Source organism: Quercus lobata, chromosome 9 (genome assembly GCF_001633185.2).
Source record: "Quercus lobata isolate SW786 chromosome 9, ValleyOak3.0 Primary Assembly, whole genome shotgun sequence".
In the NCBI taxonomy this organism is placed as follows: domain Eukaryota; kingdom Viridiplantae; phylum Streptophyta; class Magnoliopsida; order Fagales; family Fagaceae; genus Quercus; species Quercus lobata.
The window spans coordinates 23412504-23437509 of record NC_044912.1 but is presented as its reverse complement, the minus strand read 5'-3'; the positions used below and the strand labels follow the sequence as shown (position 1 = coordinate 23437509).

The 25006-nt window shown below is 31.9% G+C and overlaps 1 long non-coding RNA gene across 1 annotated transcript; it reads left to right on the top strand.

Annotated features, from left to right (window-relative positions):
• Positions 1–14727: 14727 nt before the first annotated feature.
• Positions 14728–16498, top strand: LOC115960774. Its single transcript, XR_004085235.1, has 3 exons — positions 14728–15077; positions 15238–15290; positions 16081–16498. It is a non-coding gene; the product is annotated as an uncharacterized LOC115960774 (long non-coding RNA).
• The last annotated feature ends 8508 nt before the right edge of the window (positions 16499–25006 follow it).

Genomic DNA, 25006 nt, shown 5'->3' with positions numbered 1-25006 from the left:
ACACGACAAATCAGGATCTAGTGCAATTACAGATTACCCCATTCTCATCTCACAAAATTTTTTTACCACTTTTCACTTTTTAAATTTAAACTTTTTTTCTCAATGATTAAGATTGAAAGTTTTTTTTTTTTTTTCAACACCCAATCTCAGTCATTAAGAGTAATAAGAATATTCTAAACTACTCTTCAGAAAATTCTTAAAGGCATATAAAGAAATTTAAAAATATATATTGTATTAGAAATTAATTACATTCCAAAAAAATTGAAATACCACATCCAACATTCAAATCTTTCAGTTCACCTTCTACATCATTAACCCCGACTTAAATTCAAATCTTTCAGTTCACCTTCTACATCATTAACCCCGACTTAAATCTTTACTTCTCCGTATATTTTAGTCACTATTACACTAGTGAGTGGTTTATTTTTCAAAACAAAAATATCCACATTTATTTTTGTAGTTTTTCCCAACAATATCCCAACCTTTTTTATTTGTTCAAACTATGATGTAAAAGGCTCTAAAATAAGAAGAAATAAAATGGTGGGAAGGTAAGTTCAGAGTTATGAATTTGAAGATTTTATCTTAAAATGGAAAGCAACAATTCAAAAAGATTAAGAATGAGGAACTTGCTCAAAAGGTAAATTTGGTGTGTTTTCTAGAAACCAAATGGGATTTTATTGTGTTGTCGTATTAATTAATTAATTCACACTGAGAATTCAGGGAAAAAGGGTTTAGTTTGTCATTGTATCATCAAATCTTTGTCTAATTAATAATTTAGAAACTTCTATGTAATGATGCAATGCTTCAATTTAAGTCCTCAGGACAACCGTGTACGGCACCTAGCAACCGTACCTCAGTTTTATTTTATGCTCAATACTACTTTAAGAGCACTTTTCAACCAATGAGAACTAAGCTTCGATATTTATAAAATAAAGTTCCCAAATTTTGTGCTAAAAATAACAATTTTGCCCTTGAAAGTACAATTTAACTTTAATTCGGTGTTAGGCCAAGTTTTGAATTATGCCATGTTGTAATTATTTCTCAAAAAAAAAAATTATGCTATGTTGTAAAATGATTTTTTTTTTAAACCTAGACTTGTGAAATTATGATTTTGCCCCTACCTTATGATTTTCAATCAAATAATTGAATTTTATCCATTAGAGATTTAGACCCATTTGTGCAAATTAAAAAATTTTAAAGTCCAGAGTATTTAATGAACCAAATATGCTCAAGTGATTCAGACCTTTATTAAATTATCACACACCAATATTGCATGCAACAACCACCCAAAAAAAAAAAAAAAACACAACGGAAACTAAATAAGCATGTGATATGGTGACATAGAAAATGCTACAAGAATTTATTCACCAGCCTCCAAGAAACAAATCTACTATAAAATAATGGAAGCTTACAACATATTTAATGCTAAATATATTATCAACTCAGGTGGACTTACTGATGTGACCACACAGCTCCAAAACCAAGGACTTTGTTCGAATGTGAACATTTACTCACACCTTCTAGAATCTTCTTGAAGCCTAGCAATTTCATTATAGCAATTTCAACTTGATCATAAAATCTTGAATAATCTTTAGTCCTTGATTACTAGGTGATGCTTTTGTGAGAACTTGGTTAACCCTCACCTTAGGTGCACAATACACAGTTTTTGAAAGTCTAAAATCACGTCTTAAGTCTCTTTTATACCTTAACTTGGAATCCAAGAAACCCTAAAAAGTTGTGACGACTGATTAGGCTAATTCAAGATTATAACTTCATTACTATCACAATGGATCAACTTTAGTAAGTTATGTTTCGAGATCTCGATCGATATACTATATGTAGAGATTTCAAAAATTTTGAAACCTCTTGTGCAGTCATACATACATGTCTTGGACTTCAAATTAACTTACAATACACAAGTTTGCCCACTATTTGCCAACCTAATACTATAAACCTGAAATTTATCTTTTACAAAAAAACAATATTCACGTATCATTTAAAATTTTAAATAACATAACATATGCAAAGAAAATGCTTTCATGCAATTCTATAACAAGTTTCAATTATATCAAGTATCCAGCAAAACATGAACCTTACATCTTAAGGGTAAAAAAATTTTTATGTTTTTTTTTTTTTAAAGAATCTTAAAGGTAAGCCAATTTATTCTTTAAAAAAAAAAGTAAGATAATTTTTTTTTTTTAAAGGGATAAGACTAGTATACTATTGGTCCTAACCTGATAGAGAAATATTATTAGGTCCACGGGGAGAATTGTTGAAATGGTCATCTCTGACCTCCCAACCAATAAAATATAGTTATTTATATTTATATATATAATAATAGGTGAAGCTGTGAAAAACTAACTCCCCACGAAGCAGAATTTAGTTAAAAGAAAGGTGTTAAATGATGACCGCTGTGATCATTGTAAGATGCAGCAAGAAGACACACTCCATGCTTTATACCTCTGTCCGAAGTTGGAGGAAATTTTGCTCTCGGTACAAGCTTGGAACCAGCGTAGTCTAAGGCAAATAAAGAGCTTTGTTGATCTTATGGGATGCATTTTGGCGAAGAACAAGGATTCGGAACTATTTGCTATGGTTGTATGGGCTGTATGGAAGAGACAGAATGATATGAGGGTTGGGAAAAGGGGTGAAAATCTACCAAACTTGGTGCAATTAGCTCAAAACAGGTTACAGGATTTTTTGTTGCATAATTATGCAGCAACAACAGCTACAGACAGACCCCCAATGCAGTGGCAGCTACCAGCGCACCAACAGTACAAGATTAATTTTGATGGGGCACTTTTCAAGGATGAAAACCAAGCCGGAATAGGGGTGGTGATTAGGGACAGCAAGGGGGAGGTGATGGTCTCCTTGGCACAGCGACTTCCATTGCCTAGTACAGCTATTGAAGTTAAGGCCTTAGCAGCTAGGTGTGCAATGGAGTTGGCGTTGGAAACTGGTCTCAATAAGGGGGTGCTAGAAGGTGATTCACAAATCCTCATGAACGCTCTGAAGTCAAACTCTCATAGCCTTGCACAGTTCGGTCATGTTATCAAGGATATATAGTACTTAGCCTCTAAGTTCTCCATTATTTCTTTTTCTCATGTAAGGAGGCATTGTAATACTGTAGCTCACTCGATTGCGAGGCAGGCACTTTCTTTTTCATCATTACAAGTCTGGATGGAAGATGTACCACCAGAGATTGCAGATGTACTTCAGGTTGATTTTCATAGCCTTAGTTGAATAAAAATCTTCTGATGTGGATTCTCAAAAAAAAAAATTCCAAATTAGAGTTCTAATTTTGCATCATGTGTCTAGATTTATGCGGGGACCACACCATAATTATCCTTTAGATTCAAAATTAGATTTCAATTGTGAGCTAAGTTTTTACCATGTGTCCCAATTTTTTTTTTTTGGTGCCAAATGTGGGGACCATACCATAAATATCCATCAAAGTATTCATTTTGAATAAATAATTTTGATTCAATGAATGAAATTTTTTAGTCATCCGCTTCAATCTCGATACAATATCTATGGCTAAGATGTTCTTGATAGAATAAAATGTAGTGTTTTGTATGTAGTGTTTTGTTTAGCCTGACTGAGATTGATAGCCCAATTTTTTTTTAAAGCCCGCTGGGCTTGCGAGCCCATTGAATACCATTAGCCCAATCAAATTTATTGGGTCCGTTTGGATTGAGCTTATTTTTGCTGAAACTGAAAATACTGTAGCAAAATAATTTTTAAATGTGTGAATAGTATCGTGGGATCCATTTTTAATGAAAAAATTGCTGAAAAGTGAAATTTGTGGGTCCGTGAACAGTGCATGAACGCACTATTCACAGTTGACTTGGTCAAATAGTGCGGCTGAAAGAGAAAAAAAAAAAAAAAAAGCTGGAAAACGCAACAATGCATTCAGCCACTTTCAGCGCAATCCAAACGTCCTCATTATTTAGAGAGTTTCAACTTATAGCATCTGTCATTGATGATAATAACTCTCTTTTATTATCAAATTTTGAGAGAGTTTCAAATTTATTTTTTTGAATTAAACAAATAATAATAATAAAAGGATTACATGACAAATCAGGATCTAGTGCAATTACAGATTACCCCATTCTCATCTCACAAATTTTTTTTACCACTTTTCACTTTTTAAATTTAAACTTTTTTTCTCAATGATTAAGATTGAAAGTTTTTTTTTTTTTTCAACACTCAATCTAAGTCATTAAAAGTAATAAGAATATTCTAAACTACTCTTCAGAAAATTCTTAAAGGCATATAAAGAAATTTAAAAATATATATTGTATTAGAAATTAATTACATTCCAAAAAAATTGAAATACCATATCCAACATTCAAATCTTTCAGTTCACCTTCTACATCATTAACCCCGACTTAGGGTGAGTTTGGCTCAGTTTTTTGTAAAAGTGCATAATGAAAAAATGGAGTTTTCAAAAAGTGCAAAATGAAAAAGTACATTTTCAAAAAGCTGAGTGTTTGGTAAAAACTATTAAAAAGTGTTTTTTGAAAAAGTTGAGTGTTTGGCTAGCACTTATAAAAGTGGCAGTTTGAGGGATAAATTACCAAAAATGACAATGTATATATAAGGGAGTTTATTTCATACTTTTTTTTTTTTTATGTGAGTTTGGTTCATACTTAAATCAACTACTTCATCATACTTAAATCAATTTTTCTCTTTTTAAAAAAATTATTTTTTTCTCACCAATATTAGCTAATAATAACCTATCACTTAAAATTTATTGTGAAAATATTGTGATAAAAATTGATACTGATTTTAATTTTAACGTGCTATTAAAATTATTTTTTTCCTCTTTCTAAAAAAATTATTTTTTTCTCATCAATATTAGCTAATAATAACCTACTACTTAAGATTTATTGTGAAAGTGTAAGAACACAATTTGTAACGACCCCAAAATGATATTGGGTTCGTACGTTTAACGGCCCAAACAATATAATTTGTAAAGCATGGGCTTGAAAGGCTATGCCTGGATCACCGAACGGCGGTTAGTCGTGGTTTCTATGAAAATTTACATGAAGATGAACCTAGCGTGTCTAACAAGACCTTCTTCTGATGCGACATGAGTGGTTACGGTCTTTAGACCTCGTCCGAGGAGCTTAGTGCTCTTATTATTCTCCTCCTTTCAGACTTCATGGTCTGGGAGACAACCTCTCCCTTCAATTGGTTCCTTTTCCCTTTTATACTAACCCTTACCCTCCTTCCAGCGTCTACGTGTAAGCTCCACTTTCTGAGGTTGAGACTTGTCCTATCAACTCATACCTAGAGTCGTTGGGGGTAGTTGTAAAAGCTGAATAGTATGGTAAAGAACATGGACCTGTTAGACGCAGAGTTCTTTATTGCAGTATTAGCAGCTTTTTCACTTGGCCTGCTCCTGCACGGGGCTCGTCTTTTCCTTTAGAGGCTCTATGGGATGCCGAGTATAAGATCATCATCAGCCATATTCTTAGGCCTTTTTTGGTCTTTCATTGTGCGTTCTCGGCAATAGTTCTCTTCAGCTCAGGCCTTGGGCCCTAATGTAAAGTGGGTCAGGGTCACAAATTCTCTGGCCCCACAGAAAGTATTGTGAAAAAATTGTGATAAAAATTGATACTGATTTTAATTTTAACGTGCTATTAAAATTATTTTTTTCTCTTTCTTAAAAAATTATTTTTTTCTCACCAATATTAGCTAATAATAATCTACTACTTAAAATTTATTGTGAAAATATTGTGATAAAAATTGATACTGATTTTAATTTGAACGTGCTACTAAAATTATTTTTTTCTCTTTCTAAAAAAATTATTTTTTTCACACCAATATTAGCTAATAATAACATACCACTTAAAATTTATTGTGAAAATATTGTGATTCCATTTCTTTTTCTTTTCTTTTTTTCCTTTTTTTTCCCTCTTTTTTTATCCTCCACACACGTACCGCATTTCTTTTTCTTTTATTTTTTCCTTTTTTTCCCTTTGGTTTTTTCTCCTCCACACACATACCCTTCCACTTTTCTTTTTTTACTTCTTTCCTCTTTTGCAATCTACTACTTCCTCCAAACTCAGAACGTTCCAACTCTCCTTCTTCCATTTTTTTTTTTTCTCTTAGCACTTCCTTTCTCCCTTTACTAAAAATATACCCTTACTCTTTTCTTTTTTTTCCTTTACTCTTTTCTACTCTTTGTTTTTCCCAGAACATTCTACAGACTCACAGAGCTCTCCTTCAGTCATTCTTCCTCTTTTTTTTTTTCTTTTTTTTTTTCCCCCCTTTTCTCTTAGCACATCGTTTGTAACACCCATGCAAGGGATTGATTTTTTTTTTTTTTTCCTTAGTTGATTTGGGAATTTGTTATAGATTTTTTTGTGTTTGGATTTGGAAATTTGTTATTGAGAGGGCAGAGCAGAGAGATGAGATGAGAGGAATGAAGACCGCGTGAGAACTGAAGCCATTTATCAAGGGTAATTTGGTATTTTTCTGCAGAGCCCAACGAATACCATTCAAACGCACATTTGACTTTTTGTTTATGGACCTCCAGAGGTCCATAACTGTCTTGCGCGTTTATGCCTCCATTCAAAATGCAACTTTTATATAAAAGTTGCGTTTCTGCTTCACCAAACGCATATTTCCGTCTAACTTTTAGACAAACGCGCGTTTCAGCCCCTAAAAGCTGAAACAAACGAGCACTTAAATCTTTACTTCTCCATATATTTTAGTCACTATTACACTAGTGTGAGTGATTTAATTTTCAAAACAAAAATATCCACATTTATTTTTGTAGTTTTTCCCAACAATATCCCAACCTTTTTTATTTGTTCAAACTATGATGTAAAAGGCTCTAAAATAAGAAGAAATAAAATGGTGGGAAGGTAAGTTCAAAGTTATGAATTTGAAGATTTTATCTTAAAATGGAAGGCAACAGTTTGAAAAGATTAAGAATGAGGAACTTACTCAAATTGTAGACGGCAAATTTGGTGTGTTTGCTAGAAACCAAATGGGGTTTCATTGTGTTGTCGTATTAATTAATTAATTCACACTGAGAATTCAGGGAAAAAGGGTTACGTTTGTCATTGTATTATCAAATCTTTTTGTTTAATTTAGAAACTTCTATGTAATGATGCAATGCTTCAATTTAAGTCTTCAGGACAACAGTGTACGGCACCTAGCAACAGTACCTCAATTTTATTTTATGCTCAATACTACTTTATGAGCACTTTTCAACCAATGAGAACTAAGCTTCGAGATTTATAGAATAAAGTTCCCAAATTTTGTGCTAAAAATAACAATTTCGCCCTTGAAAGTACAATTTAACTTGAATTCAATGTTAGGCCAAGTTTTGAATTATGCCATGTTGTAATTATTTCTCAAAAAAAAAAAAAATTATGCCATGTTGTAAAATGATTTTTTTTTTTAAACCTAGACTTGTGAAATTATGATTTTGCCCCTACCTTATGATTTTCAATCAAATAATTGAATTTTATCCATTAGAGATTTAGACCCATTTGTGCAAATTAAAAAATTTTAAAGTCCAGAGTATTTAATGAACCAAATATGCTCAAGTGATTCAGACCTTTATTAAATTATCACACACCAATATTGCAACAACAACCAAAAAAAAAAAAAAAATACAACGGAAACTAAATGAAGCATGTGATATGGTGACATAGAAAATGCTACAAGAATTTATTCACCAGCCTCAAGGAAACAAATCTACTATAAAATAAACCCAGTAGGGTTGGCCAAGCGGTTCGGCGCTTGGTCTCAGAGTGCTTGTACTTGGCTCGACTAGGTGTGCTCCTTAGTTCGAGTCCTGCTACTTGCACTTTGAAAAGAATCCCTGGGCCAGTGCTCTACCCCTTCGTGGGCCAACCCAGCACGAACAGTGATTAGTCTCTGGTTGAAAGCTTTGAGGATACACTGTGGGAAACCAAAAAAAAAAAAAAATCTACTATAAAATAATGGAAGATTACAACATATTTAATGCTAAATATATTATCAACTCAGGTGGACTTATTGATGTGACCACACAGCTCCAAAACCAAGGACTTTGTTCGAACGTGAACATTTACTCACGCCTTCTAGAATCCTCTTGAAGCCTCTTCATTTATTCATTATAGCAATTTCAACTTGATCATAAAATCTTGAATAATCTTCAGTCCTTGATTACTAGGTGATGCTTTTGTGAGAACTTGGTTAACCCTCACCTTAGGTGCACAATACACAGTTTTTGAAAGTCTAAAAATCACATCTTCTAAGTCTCTTTTATACCTTAACTTGGAATCCAAGAAACCCTAAAAAGTTGTGACGACTGATTAGGCTAATTCAAGATTATAACTTCATTACTATCACAATGGATCAACTTTAGTAAGTTATGTTTCGAGATCTCGATCGATATACTATATGTAGAGATTTCAAAAATTTTGAAACCTCTTGTGCGGTCATACATACATGTCTTGGACTTCAAATTAACTTACAATACACAAGTTTTCCCACTGTTTGCCAACCTAATACTATAAACCTGAAATTTATCTTTTACAAAAAAACAATGTTCACGTATCATTTAAAATTTTAAATAACATAACATATGCAAAAAAATGCCTAATGCAATTCTATAACAAGTTTCAATTATATCAAGTATCCAGCAAAACATGAACCTTACATCTTAAGGGTAAAACAATTTTTATGTTTTTTTTTTTTTTTTTTTTTTTAAAAATCTTAAAGGTAAGCCAATTTATTCTTAAAAAAAAATAAAAGTAAGATAATTTTTGTTTTTTAAAGGGATAAGACTAGTATACTATTGGTCCTAACCTGATAGGGAAATATTATTAGGTCCACGGGGAGAATTGTTGAAATGGTCCTCTCTGACCTCCCAACCAATAAAATGTAGTTATTTATATTTATATATATATAATAATAGGTGAAACTGAAAGAAAGTCAAATTAGAATTCCAAATTAGAGTTCTAATTTTGCACAATGTGTCTAGATTTATGCGGGGACCACACCATAATTATCCTTTAGATTCAAAATTAGATTTCAATTGTGAGCTAAGTTTTTGCCATTTGTCCCAATTTTTTTTTTTTTTTTTGGTGCCAAATGTGGAGACCACACCATAAATATCCATCAAAGTATTCCTTTTGAATAAATAATTTTGATTCAATGAATGAAATTTTTTAGTCATATGCTTCAATCTCGATAAAATATCTATGGCTAAGATGTTCTTGATAGAATAAAATGCAGCTACATCCCCCTTCACTCTCTCTCTTTCAATTTTCCACTTACAAGTCACAGCCCTCATTCAGCTTATCTACTTCTTCCATCTTGTGCAAAAACGAATTCCAAGGATCACATTACTAACATTCAGATGTAATCACCAAACTAACTCAAACTCACCGCTCTTCATCTCCTTTCTCACAAAGACTTCAACCTGCCATTAGAATTTGTGTTGTAACTTGGATTTTTGCTCTATATCATTTTTTAATTTTATTACCATATGCTCTATTCCTTTATCTCCGTGTTTATTATTATTATAATATTCAAGAATTGTATTCCACTTATAACTTTCATTTTAATTTTTAATTTTTCAATAACAAAATCTTTGGTTTTGGCATATAAGATTCATACTAACAGTATGATACTATTACAAGACAAGCAAGGAAAGACCCATCTTGCTAAGCTCTATGTTCCTTTCAAGGATTCTAGGAAACACAATATCAAATACAAGGTAGGATCTTCATGTTTTACTTTTTAATTAGATCTATTTAATTTCATTGTGGTAGTATTATTTTTTGGGGAAGGTGAATTTTTTAGGTATTAAATTCGGTGGGTTTTGTGGGTTCATCGATTGTTTCCGTTGTGGTAAATAGAGATTTGAAGCTCATTATTTTGTTGAGGTAAAAGTTTTTGTAGTTTGACTTTAGTTACTATTATATTCTTTATATTCGTGTATTATTCATGTATTTGTATTTGTGACACTTGGGTACAGATCATCAAAATCCTCTAGAACAAAGCTCTATGTGAAAAATATGTTTTACTCATCTTCTAACCTCTTCCATGACTTCCACTAAATGATAGCAGGATTAATCTAAAACATCGGTATTACATTGCAAGGAGAAAATGGGCAAATGCCCCTTTCAAAAAAAAAAATCTAGCATTTTGCCTCCTTTCCCAAACTAATTAGGAAAATGCCCATTTTTTTAAACTCGATTTTCTCAAAATCGAGTTATAAAAAAAAAAAAAAAATTCTAGAGCCCTATAGTGGCGTTTTAAAGAGCCTATAGTGACGTTTTAAGGACCTATAGTGGCGTTTTGTAATCCGATCTCCATGAAGTCGAGTTACATGCAATTTTTTTCCTTTTTTTTTTACTTATAACTCGACTTCATGGAAATCGGATTACAAAACGCCACTATAAGTCCTTAAAACGTCACTATAGGATCCTTAAAAACGTTATTATAGGGCTTAACTTGATTTTGAGAAAATCTAGTTTCAAATGAGGGGTATTTCCCTAATTAATTTGGGAAAAATGGCAAAATACTGGATTGTTTTTTTGAAAAGGGCAAAAGCCAATTTTTTCCTACATTGCAATTGTGCACAAGAGTTTCATGTTGTGATTAACAAGAAACTGTCGCCTATCATGCAAGCATGTGATTAGTAAAATGCAATATAAAATATAAGCCTTTGATTTTATGTTTTCTTCTACACATAAACATAAATTTTAGAAATCTATATTATTTATGTAATAAATAATGTTAATGTGGTTTTAAAAATTATACATGTTCCTGAATTATGTTCATTTAAATTAATTCGAATTCATGATAAAGTAACCCAATAATTAACAAATTCTTATTAAATTAGGTTTGAATATTTTTTTTATTCTCAATTAAATGTGAGTTAATCACATTCAAGCTCAACAAAAGCCCATCTCTTTTAGCCTCCCTCTACAGTCTACCCCTCCTTTAAACCCTTTTTCTTTCACTCCTACAATGGTTGCCTAATAATTGATTGGACACACTTTAGTGTCGCACATGATCTCACATAGGTCGTCCTCCTCCACAACCATGGGACTTGATTGTAATTTTATTTATTTTATTTTTCTTCTTTAACGTTGTTGCCTCTTACTCTATGATAGTTTTTAGACCCCTTAAAACACAATTGAATTAACTTAGGTCATTAGCCAAGTTGTTACTTAGTCCAATTTAACAAATCTAGGTTATCACAATTACAAAGATCATATCATGCAAAGCAGCAGAAAGATAAATAATACAAGATATGATCACCCAGGAAACCAAACCGGTAAAAACCTGGGGAGGATTTGACCTAGTTATCCTCAAGGTAAACTTGAATCCACTATCTTAAAAGAATCGAAGTTCATACAATAAGACTTACAAGCCCCCACACTCGACTTCTTATTGCTACTAACCAGTAGAACTTACTGACACGACCACGTGCAAGTTTCAAATCCACGGACTCCTTCTTTCTTGGATTCACCACCAGATACAAGCACACCCGCTTGTGTTTTCTTTAAACTTCAATGGCAGCAACCGAGTTGATCATCAAGGTGTAGATAATATCTCCTCCTTGAAAACCCTAAATTTGTGTAGAGGAAAGCTCCTCTAGATTTCACAAGAGATTTACACAAACAGCAATATGAGCAACAATACAACTCTCTAGCAACCAAGACTTTAGAGAGGTTTGGGTACAAAACCCTAAAACCAAAAGAAGCACAAAAGGCACTCTAATCTCTCTCTCTTCAGTCTAAAAAATGTGGCTTAGGGTTTCCTTTATATAGTGAGAGAAGTAGATTTGAAACCCTAATCCTTAATGGACTTAAGCTGCTATTTGGGCCGACTTAAAATTCTGCAAATACGATTTTCGATTGATCGAGCCTGTTCTTCGATCGATCGAACTAGGCAGAATATGAAGTCTTCTTCCTGCAGCTTGTATGTTCTTGAATTTTGACTTGAATCACCTTGAGTATTGTCTAATAAAACCTATAGACTCTAAGATCTATATCTAGACAAGTTTGTGTTCACGATTTGCCAATTGTTCTAAACATTTAGAACCTAACACTCTATATACTTTTAAGTGCTTAAATTTTGCTGGGTTTATGTTTGTGGGTGCTTTTCCTTTGGTTGCCTTTAAACATAATAATTGGAAAATTTGTGATCTTTCGTAATAATAAAAAAAAAAAAAATTTTAATCTATTTCACTTTCTATAGTACTGTTAACATCTTTATTTATTTATTTATTTTTTATTTGCAAGGCATTCTCACAACTTTGGAGACTTGTACCTTTCTCCTAGCTCATCAAATAACCACTTCATATATATAAAACATTATAGTAAATCCCAAATATTTTACTCCACCTCTTCTCCATTTTAATTAATCAAAATTATAGAGGTTTTTGAGCTTATTGATAGGTTAATAGACATTTACTTTAATAATTTTCTATGATGGATTACCAATGGATTTGTTGTTTAATTCATCTCTTACAATGTTCAAATATAAAGTTGTTGAGGATGAAGGAGATAATGTTGTTCAACATATTCCAGCATGTGACAAAAAACCAAAATCTGAATTAGTACTACAAACTACGTTGTCATTGGTAGAAATTAAAGCATTGGAAGGCTCATGAGGAGTACAGGTTTTCTTTATCTTGAATTATTTCAAATACATCTTTATTATGTAAACTAAAACTAATCCAATAAATGATTTTGTAGGAAAGGTTTCTTATTTGCTACGCTAATATTGTAAACATAGAAGCAGCAATTGGGTGGAATTATACATCATGTCAGCTTTGCAAATAAAAAGTAAAGCGGCAAAATAATATGTTTTTGTGCTAAGTGACCAAATTAATCATTACTTATATTATATAGCTATGAAAATGATTGCATAGGAAACCAAAATGATAATTGCTTTAATTATAGATGTAAAAATAACATTATTACATTTTTTATATTCAATTAAATCCAAGTGAAAGATGACAACTTCTTTTGTTCGTTTTGATAAAGAAGTAGAAAAAATAATTCAGAAAATTGCTCTAAAACTTTCTTCAAAAGTATCTAATCTAAATTCTTAACCATTTCCAATTTTAGTTTAACTATTCAAATTTTCAATATCTTTCATCTAATGGTCGTATATGTTTAAGCAAAGTGCAAGAAACTGACAAAACAATAAGCTCTTACCATGAAACAAAGGCCAAAACCAAAATATCAAATTATGGTAAATAATCAATCATAGAAACATTATGACAAACATATAGAGAGCAACTCCATCAATCACCATTAATATGAACTGTGCAACAATCTAATTGAATTCCAAAAAAAGCAAAATATGTATGAGTAGTTTTAAAATGATAAAATCTTGAATATATCCATGTCATAAATAAATTACATGAACTAATGTTCTATATGTTTAATAACTCATACCACCACTACAATTGACAAGTCACGTGCATAAGCACAGGGTTATATATTAGTATATATTAATAACCAAAACTGAGGGAAAATTTAACTAGATTTCAAATTGGAATTCAATTGGAGTCTAATTTTGTGCCATTTGTTTCATCTAATCTAAGTTTTTAAATTTTTGTGTTAAGTGAATTGATTTAGTGTTAAAATTGGATTTAAATTAGAATTTAATTTTATGCCACATGTCCCATCTAATATATATATATTTTTAAATTTTTGTATTAAGTAAGTTAATTTAGTGAAGAAAACGAGGAGTCCAATATAAATAAACCTAGCTTTTATATATATATATATATATATATATATAAACCAAAACTTAGAGAAAATTTAATTAGAATAAAAATTAGATTTTGCCTTTGTTAACTTTTCATACAAATTAAATTGTTTAGGTTTTTTCTGTTATTTTATTTTTTTGAACTAATGACTATAATTTTTTATACTTTTTCTATTTAGATATTTTGTATGTGAAGATCTTGAATGTAATAAATTATAATTGAGTTAAACAATTCCATGTATCTATCGTCATTCAATTTAGGAGATACTATTGAACCAATTTTTTTATTTTGTGTTTTATTTAGTACAATTTAACAAACAGTGGTAATGGATTGATATTAACACTCCGTTTGTTTCGATGGAAAACAATGTATAAAGATAAATTTTCGTATTTTTCAGTGTTTGGTAGTATTAGAAAAAATCAGTCAATGGAAACAATCTTTGGTTAACATAAAAAATACAGCTTATTTTCAGAGATTGTTTTCCACTATTTTTTTTTTTTTTTGGGAAAAAAAACTCTATCTCACAACAAGCTAAATAAGGGAAGTAAGAAAAAAAAAAAAAAAATCAACTCATTTAAGGTTACTACTAAACATAAGAAAATGATATTGTTTTATAGAAAACATTTTTTGAAAAATAACTCATCTTCTAGAAAAATATTATTGCCAAAACAAACAAAGCATATATATGTAGTGTTCAATAGTAATTTTTAAAATTATATACATAATAGTAGTGTAATGAGAAACTTGGCATAACTAATTTCATTAAAATTACAAGAAAAAATCATTTTAGTACCTCTAAATGTCCTGGTCGAATTAATGTCATATATATTTAATAACTCAAACTAACATCAATAGCACCGTTACAAATCATAACCTAATAATTTATCTCATTTTCAAATTTTCCTCTTTTACTATCGTACTACCGAACCCTCAAAAAGATAATTAAGTACGATTGGGGGGTTGTAGATAAGTACGATTAGGGGTTGTTGGCCTAGAAATTATCGCACGTTCTGGAAGTATGAGAGAATCATACGTTACAAAGCTAATTAGCGTACGTTACAAAGCTAACACACAATAAATAGCCTCACCATGCCTCAGTCTTCTTCACTTCTCAATTCTCATAGAAACCTTTGTGATCAAAGAGTGAGTGAGAAATACAATCCTTCTATATAGATATCTGTAGGTAGGTAAACTCCAATGGAGGAGAATAGAGAAATTCTCATATTCTCAAACAAGAAGAGAATCAAACAGCAGCATCAACAGAAAAGTTTGTGCTCACAGCGAATCAGCGAATTACCAGATTTCCACATTATGACTCACCTTCAAAGTAAGCAATTTCTTTCTTCTTATCACAAACACAAACACATATCTTTATACGCACAAATGGTTTCATATATATATATATGTGCGTGTGTGATGGGATATCATAGGTACATGAATGTTGCTATTAATTTCTGATGTTATGTGCTTTTGAATTTTGGTTTCAGTTCCTAGAAGATTCATGGATGCAGCCAGATGAGGTGGGGTTGTATAACCAATGGTATAGATCTTACCCTTTTTTTTTATTCTAAAGCTTATGATATATTAATTTTAATAAAAAAGTTTTTTTTTTTTTTTTTCCATCTATGTATATCTATAATTCAATTTAATAAATCGATCTTATGGTACATAAATGATAAACCCTAGATTATTTTGATATTTTTCACTGTTTTGAATTATGCTTTGGCTTTTCGGGTGGTTGTTTCCTTAGATCTGCACATAATTAACATTAGCATATAACATGAACAACCAACTAAAAATTCCGAATCTACTATTTTTTAATTTTTTTAGATCGGTCGTGTATTTTATGCCAAATATCTTTTTTCAATGCCAATAAAGTTTTGGATTTTTTTTTTTTTCTTTTACGTAATGTTGTTTAATTTCAGTTACTAAAGACTACAACTTAAAGAATTTCTTGTGATTCGATGTACCTTTTGTGTTAATTTATTTTATTGTTTATTTGCTGAAAGTTCGTTAAAATACCGTTGTACCTAAAAAACATTAAGGCTATTAAAAACTTTCATAGGCAAATAAGCTATTTTTTTTAATATAAAAAATTGATGGCAACAACATATTTTTCAGTAATTCTTAAAATGTCTTACAAGGCATGTATCTGTTAAAGCAACAAATTATAATCTACTAGATCTATCTAGATACTACTTCATAATGTCTAATACTTCCTCATTAACTACTCAATAATCTCAATTATCGCATAAATTTTCTTTTATCTATATATGAAATATGAAAGTATCAAATATTCAGGATGTGCTTACATATTTTTTCTTTATCAGCTTTGTGTTGATTACGAGATGCAATTAAGGAATCAACATGAAAGCATTGGTTAACACTGGATTGAACATAGCGTCAAAGAGCTTGAACTCTGCTTCTCAAAAGGAAAACAGTTCAGCATCTTTGATCAGAATGGTTGGTAGTGATGCTTGCACGTTCAGATGCCCAAGATATCCCAAGAAGATTTCTAGTGCAGAAATAAAAGATAACTACTGACCATATATCTATTTCTTCCAGTGGGCCATATGAAGCGGGTGAACAATATCACTATCTTTTTGTTGTTGCAGTTGTTTTTGTGTGGTGAACAATATCACTATCAGATAATGTGTACAGTACGCTTAATTACTACAGATTATAGGAGCCTCAAACCATTGATTGTACATGTTAGTTGTCTCATACAAGTCAGATCAGTGATTACCAGATGTCTGTTATTATTTTTCATTGCATCGTGTAGTTTTACTGTCTCTTTATTTATTATTATGAAATGAACAACACATTGTATTTAGAAAGTAAGATCATGAATGTCAAAGCCTGAATTTTATGGAATTGTTATTGCATGTGGAGAGTTGAAAAAATAGATCCTGCTTAATCACAACAGCATTGACTTTACGTACAACAAATTTTGGTAAGTTTGTTACAAGATTCATTCAGTAATAGAATTGAACAGATAAATTTTTATTAAATTCTAATCTTAATTTAAGTACTAATCTATAGTTTCTTTTTAAACCCTATCGTACTTGAATTACTTTGGTTTACTGTTGTTGTGAGGCTAATTGGACATTTGAAGTAATCATGAAACTTTTGGCTGAATCAAATAATTTTGATACTTGTCACTCAGATTTTACTTTCTATATCAAAGCATTTTAAATTCAATCTTCATTTCAGTCTGATAGTAAATATATGGGTTTTTAGAGCTTCGGACAATGCTTTGTTTCAATGAAAAGTAGAAGTAGGTTTGGAGCTAGAAGGCTTTATTTATTAAAATCTTGGATGATATTTTGGGGACAAAAATAGAATCTAAAGCTTTGGAAAATGCTTAATTTCCATATCATAACATTTTTCGTTCCAGTAGAATGAGTCGAGTTTATATATACTACCTATTTGTAGTGCTGTTTTCCCTCAAAAGAAAAGAAAAGAAGATATGTAATCAAAAGACCTTGCCAAACTTAGAAAGAAGATAAAAATAACAATTATTGCCTGTCATTTCTAAAAGGACCCCAAGGGAAGGTTTTTAAAGTAGCTTGTGTGGCAGGGAGATGGATGCTTGAGAGGTTCTAGAAGTACTTTTGTGTTTGTGCTACAAGGTTCACTTGGTCCAAATATTTCAAATATGGTCACACTGGTAGTGTGGTTTACACATCTTGTGGTACACTGCTTGAACCTAGTCATTGGATGTGGTTATGGTGATTAACCTGCAACTTTACATAGCATGTTAGCAGTTTTGAGCGTAATCTTTCCAAGTTTCACGAAAGTAATCAATTTTTCTTCTTCAATTTTCGAATTTTCTATAATGACATTTCATATTGGTTTGGATATAGTTTTGGTAAAATGGCTGCTGGTGCCAAAGTTTCACAAAAGTCAGAGAATTTTTTCTCCCAATTTTTCGCTTGTTCTAAAATGCAGACCATTTTTTTTGCCATAATGGTTTTAATATAGTTTGGTAAAATGGCTGCTGGTGCCAATGATTGCTTGACACCAGGAGATTGTCTCAGTGAATAAACACATGCAAGTTTAGGAAACAACGTCATTGTTAAATTGGTGAACAATTTTGTACACGTGTGTTCGGGAGATAATATTCTTTTTTGCTTTGACATCAAATGGAAGTTTTAACTTATTTGATTAGTTAATGAAAATCTCTCTTTCATTATTTGAATGTCTGGAATGCAATGATTGGCAATGTCAAATGAAGTCTTATTATTGTCAAAAAAGAAGGAATCTTATGGCACTTGTATTATGTATTATTGTGAACACCTAGTGTTCATTTATAGTTTCATGCATTTCTATAAAGTGTGAAGTGCACATTAATTTAAACTATGCTGTGTAATTTAGTAATCTACAATCATCTTCCTAGTGAAAATTGTGCCTTATTTGAAGAACTGTATATTATTGCATGCACCGAAAGCAGAATAAAGATATCGATTATATGGAACCTTGGTTTATTTTATCAGATTCAAGTGTATTTTTGCTTTTTTATGAAGAACATATTTGACTTGGTACAACAGTTATGGACAGTTCTCTGTAATGATGTTGCATTCTGCATTATTGTGACTGATTTGGACTATAATTATAACCCATCATTTCAAATGGCATATAATTTTCCTATTTTAGCATACTATAACAACTGAAACTCATGCTGGCCTCTTTGTTTCTCTAATCTTTCGGGTATGCATAATGATGCTGACAGTAGATCAGGCGTTAATTGATGCAGAAAGATCAGTAAGACAAGACCATATTGTTGTTCTGAAGAAACATGGTAAAATCAGTTTCAAAGAGATCCTGTTTGCCTGAAAACATGTGATATGCATGGCTCTGGTGAGTTATCAATTTTGAGATTAATATAATTTCTCTTGCATGCAGGCCTCAAATACCCCCCCCCCCCCCAACCTTTTATTTGCACTTCTTATATAGGATTGGCTAGCATAAGAGTAATATATATTGGTAATACTTTTCAGTATCAGCTTCATTGTTGAATTGCACTTTACTTCTTCATGTTCTCCTGTAGAAACCTGAACATATCGTGCCCTTTCTGTACTCTTCTTGCTGTCTTGTGGCCGTTACGAGTCAATTAAGCATACATCAACCTTGTTCGCAACATGGCATACTACAATATCAGTGCTTGCTCTTGAGAATGAGTTCCAAATGGATAATGCCATATTCTAGATTGGGCATCCTTCTTAATTATTTAGCAGTTTAAATCCATGATCATTTCAACTTTATTTGACTGAGTAATTGATATTTTTATTTCTTATATTTTTTATTATATTCACATCTCTTTATTGTTTGCATGGAATCTTTTGGTGAGTTATTGTGTAATCTGAAAATATTCCATTTAGGGGGTGAGTTTTTATATAATCAATTATTATTGGAGTCAGAATACCAAATATAATATTTTCGGTTAGGAAAAAAAAAAGAAAAGAAAAAAGACAAACCTCTGCATTGATTCTTAAGGGAAAACCTATTCCTTTAGATAACTAAAAAATTGGGTAGAGTATAGAGGGTATAGCTTCCTAATTTTGTTTTTTGTTTATATTGGTCTGTGCAAGAATTTCTATCAATGTTGTAGCTGGAACTTGTAATAAATTCAACATAAGAATAATTATACCTTAGATCTGGATATGCCATGGATAGTTCCTCCCACCATAGATATGTTTTGGAATGTTAAGAGGGGGCAAGCCCCTAGGAAGTACTAATCTCGTGTGTATGGTATTGCTGTTGTTTATACCAGAAATTTATTCCAACTGTCACTAGTTTTTTAAATAAAGCTTGGGCATGAAACTGACCAAAGGAGTTCATTTTCCCAATGAGACAATGTAGAAAGATTAAGTCACATCAGGTTCTGAAAGTGGAGCAGCTTTAACTTTTAACTTGTCATACTTTTGGATTATGAATGTAATTCTTGTAATTGGTTTATTTATCAAAAATGAAAAACAGAATATCTTGTATTGGTGTCAGTTAGGTATGCTGGGCAAGCTAAAGTAAGGTCGGAGAGAGAGAGATTTTGTATTTAAGTGTTTTCGAATTGAGGTACGTTCAGCGGTTGCTTCAAAGTAGTAACCTATTTCATTCTCCGATTAACATCTCATAAAATTATGCTTTTTTTGCTCATACACTTGTTAATCTCCCCAAAGTAGTTTTCAACCTTACTAAAGTCTTAGTAAGCACACAATATTCATAATCAAAATAATGAAACAAATATAGAAAACATTGTAAAATAAATACACATGTGAAAGTCTTGGCACACATTTGCAACAAAGAAGTTGAAAAAAGTGAGAGAATGATTTATAAGATATGTTATATGCTATTAATATTAAGTTAAAATTCTTATATTTGCGATTTCAATATAACAAATCAACGTAATCATTGGTGACAACTCTTTGTAGCCTTAGCAGGATTTAAAGATTCACTAATTCAGTAAATATGAAAATTAATGTTGATATTCTATATAATAGAAAGATTGTCTTAAAACTGTGTTTTCTAGTTTCTAAGGTGATTTTCCATAAAATAAGTTGGATATAGTAATTAGAGTGTTATTGGTGAGAGGCATACATATAACTTCTAAATCCAACCTGATTGCCTTTATTTTTGCCTATGATTTTGTGTTGGATTGTTGATGACTACTGCTTTTATAATAAATCAAGTTTATGCTTGGCTTGAATAAGCCTTACATGTACCACACGGAAGAATAACCCATTGATAGTCAGTTAGCTTTCTTGTCTTGTAATACAAAGCCAATATATCACCTAGTCCTATTTGGTTTGAGTTGTCTCCACAGAATGTCTCCTAACCAGCTCTATGTTTTCTCTGTGAGCCATTCTCTGTAATTTGGCAAAAGATAGCACATTGCATGTTTTTGAGGTTTAGGTTTTGTAAGAGTTTTGCACCACTCTTTCCTTTTCCTTATTTCTCTGTGAAACTTTCTATTCAACACCATCGCCTGTGGACATAGGTCTAAAGTCAAACCATGTAAATCTTTGTGGTCCATATGCAATTTTTTATTCTACGTTTCTATTTATTTTCCGCGCATGACACCTCTAAAATTGATTACACTCACAGAAATGGTATCAGGGCCTTCATTATCTCAAAACAATCTTCCCAAACAAAATTTTAAAAACATGCCATAGGATATTATTCGATAGAGCTATGTCCAAGTAAAGTTCATGACCAAGTAATAGTGCATTGCTATTATTATTTTGGCTAGTTAGCTTCTTTATGAATATTTTGATTAAGTTGCTACAGATTATTTTGAGTGCCTGTGACCTTTTCCCCCTTGTTCTCTCCCTGTTTGATTTCCCATATCACGCAGGGTTAAGCCATGGATTTTGGCATAATAATACCTAGAGAGAGCTGGTGGCAAAAGGTCACAGGCATTAAAAATCATGTGCATATTGCATAGCAACAGTGACCAACAGGACATTGCAGGACATAGGGGGGGTCAGCCATCATTTGTGGAGCTATGTCAATCAATGTCTAGTTGGTTTGGAATATCAATCGCACCATAGAAATGTATTAGGGCACTAAAAAGATGACTACAGCATCAAAGGAACCCATGTTTTGATAAATGCTATGCACCTCTCAAAAAAATGTTTTGATGAATGCTTTGCAGTTGGCCTTATTATCTTCTAACTTGGCCCACTCAACTAACCAAATGCAGATTCCTAAACTATAACAATTGGCCATATATATATATAGAGAGAGAGAGAGAGACTTATATGGGAATTATATAGGGTAAGATATCAAAGGAATTTAAGAAGGCAACTTTCTGCTTCTTTTCTTAAATCTCTGTCAAAGCATACAGGTATGTAAAACCACCCGCGCTTAATATTTGGTTCATTGTAATCTCTTCGTTGTCCATGATCTCATATATATTCCAGTACTCAAGTCACAGATTCATTAAGCACTATATCTCTTCAAATACAAAAGTTTTGAAACTTAATAGGTTTTGTAAACACTGATTTTGTATTTTCTTTGCATAGTTGGAAGGTCATAGCTGTGAGTGAGGGAAGCATGAAGAATGTGTCCTGTGAAATTTTGCAAAGAGTAGACCTTTACATCTTGCTTCTAGCTGAATATTCTTTGAATAGATTCTAGTGCATGTGTCCTGTTCTGTTGAATTGTAAAGTGTACTGCAGCCCAATGTTAGTGAGTTCTATAAGTCCTTTGTAATATGCTCTGGTTACTATGTTAATTTTTTAAACTATTATGCCATGTGTTGACTGCTCCACAGCAGACTTGCTTGCATGGAACGTAGTAGTTTTTTTTTTATCTTTCTTGCAGAGGTATGATGTCTATTTTCATTCATCAAAGTGTAGGAAAGGACTTGGGATGCGTTTAAATTTTACAACCATGTGAGTTGATTTCTTGATTTGTTCTAGAGGTTGTTGAACTCATGCTCAAAACTTCATTCATTGTGGAATATGTTCTCAATATAATTTATACTATCAAAAATTGTGGAATATGTTTTTAATATCTATTTCTGTGGACTGCATTACTATTTCTAAGAAAACTGTTATAGAAGTATGTTGCCAATTACAGAAACCCCATTCTTTATTCTAAATCAAATGGACGTATTCAAGGCTATCCAACTTTAGTGAGTATTGGTGTCTTTCATGGTTAAATGATAGATATACTTCTAACACTTGTTTTCTCAGTCACAAGTCTACACTACATGGGTTCAGACCAACTTGGATGATAAGTTGATATATGCCAATTTAGTCGAGTGTGTTTTTTTTTTTTTGTTTTTTTTGAGAGAATGTATAAAATAACTTTAATTAAACAAATCCTGCATCCATGGTGAAAAAAAGGCAAGTTTATGGACTGAGTTTAGTTGAACAGAATGGGGAGAAAAAAGAGAATGTTTTCCCCTGAAGCTACAACTTTAATTTCTTTTAAAGAGGAAAAAAAGTAGATCCATGATCTTTATATCTCTTGTATATATAAAATGAGACCAGTACCCTCCATTATAGCTTTCTGTACAAAAGCTTAAGGTTGATAATCTAAGAGTTCAGGTAGGTTTTTGCCTTTGTCATATAAAGTTCAATCAATCATATTTCCATAGATTTCAACTAGTGTTTTTGAATTTGAAACTAAATAAATACCAAAAATTTCACTGTGGACGATATAGGAAACTTAAAAATTATCTTGTGTCAACTGTGGTGCCACATATAGTAAGATGCTACATATGAACGTTCAATATACTGTTATTGATATTTAGAGAAATTTCGAGCTTTCAATTTGTCACAAAACAATTTTATATCCCAATTCATTTATTTGTTAACCATGATTGATTATATAATTTTGAAGAGTGATAGAATTTAGGCCAATGCTGAAGAATGAGGGTGACGAATAGTCTTTCGGAATCTATTTGTTTCACAGGCAGGCCATGAATATGAAAGCCAGAGGCGGGACAGCCGGTGCAGTGCAGTGTACATGGAAGGTGAAAAGGATGTAATTTGTACTCAACAAATTGATTCCCACAGGATATTGCAGTCTCTTTTTCAGCTGTGGAATTCAGCTGGAATACCATGCATTACAACTGGTGTAACGACATTATTTATTTCTTTTCCATTAAGGAATTCTTCACCTTATTTTTCAATAAGAAATTTTATGGTCCGTACAATATGTGATCATCCTTAAATGGCTGGTGGACTAACAATTTCGCAAAAGCTTGGGGAAAGCCATGAGGCAACTCACATAGCATTGCTATAAATACATTATTCCTCTGTGAGATATCCAGCATGAAATCAAGGGTTTCCTTTCATTTCCTTATTTTCTTATTTCATACCGAAGCCCTTGTGCATGGCAGATGGAGACTCCAAGAAATGTTTTTAGAGAGAGAGAGAGAGAGAGAGAGAGAGAGAGAGAATCATTTAAAATGTCTGTGTTCAAGAGGCTTTTGTATCACAATGGCTTCCCATCTTATCCAAACAGTGATGTAATAGACCTTAAACAAACAAGCGTGTGCACTTTCTTCAGGTCTTACATCTATGCTTTACATATTTACTATTGGCTTGATTCATAAATTAAACAGTGACGAACAGTAAGGTTATATGCGGCCATATGTGCCTCCTTTCAGTTGTATTAGTCGTAAACATCTTGTTCTTCTGATGGCAGAATCTATCACATCTTCCTAAATTTCCCTTAGGATAAAAGAATTGTTCCAGAATGCTGACAACTGCCAACATGTAGCCAAATATGACATTATACATAATCATAGCTTTTATTTGACTTTATTGAGTTAATTTCAGGGAATATGATCCATCACGCTTGCCGCATGGAACACTTTTCCCCCATGTTTGCATGGCACATAGTGTCTCTTCAGCCAAGGGAGAGATTGGTGGTATTGCTTGCAGAAAAGAGCAACGATCACTCCAAATATCCTGCTGGAACATTATGTACCTGCATTTGTGGCTGGAACATCATGTACCTGCATACGAAGCCTCAAAGAAGATGCCCAGCAATTTTGTTATAAGCTTAGCCATGAGGAACTATCCTCTGTAAAGAAGTAAGGCTTCTATTTAAGTCTTCTAGAAATTATAATTGACTAACTATCCTCTAGTCATCTTGCTAGTATTTTTCTTTGGGTCATTCATAGCCATACAGGAAGCATGATGCAGTGATCAAAGTTTCTGAAGAGTGTATGGTATTTAGAGTTCATATTTATTCTGCTACAATGTATGCCCCAAGAGGATGAGTAGGAATCAGTGATTTACACACACACACACTTTTGAACTAAAATTGTGACTTGGAGTCATGATTTTTGTGCATAAGTGGTGTGTGTACGATATGTGTAAATGGGTGTGTGTAATGGACATTACCCTAGTGCAATTACCTCATTCACCTCTTACAAAAAGTTTTTTACTTTTTTTCTTCTTCACTTTTTAACTTTTAACTTTTTTGTTTTTATAATCTTTTTTAACTCTTAATCTCAACCATCGAGAGTAATTGCACATCGGCAATCCATGGTAGAAAAAGAGTAAGAATATTTTAAACTACTCTTTAAAAAATCTTAAAGGCATATAAGGATATTTAATATATATATATATATATATATATAGTGTGTTAGAAATCAATTACAACCAACACAATCCCAAAAAATTGAAATACCACATCCAATATTCAAATCTACCCAACTAAATTTTAACTTCGTTGTATATTTTAGTCACGATTTTTTACAAAATTTCCTAATAATTTCCCTACTTTTTTTATTAT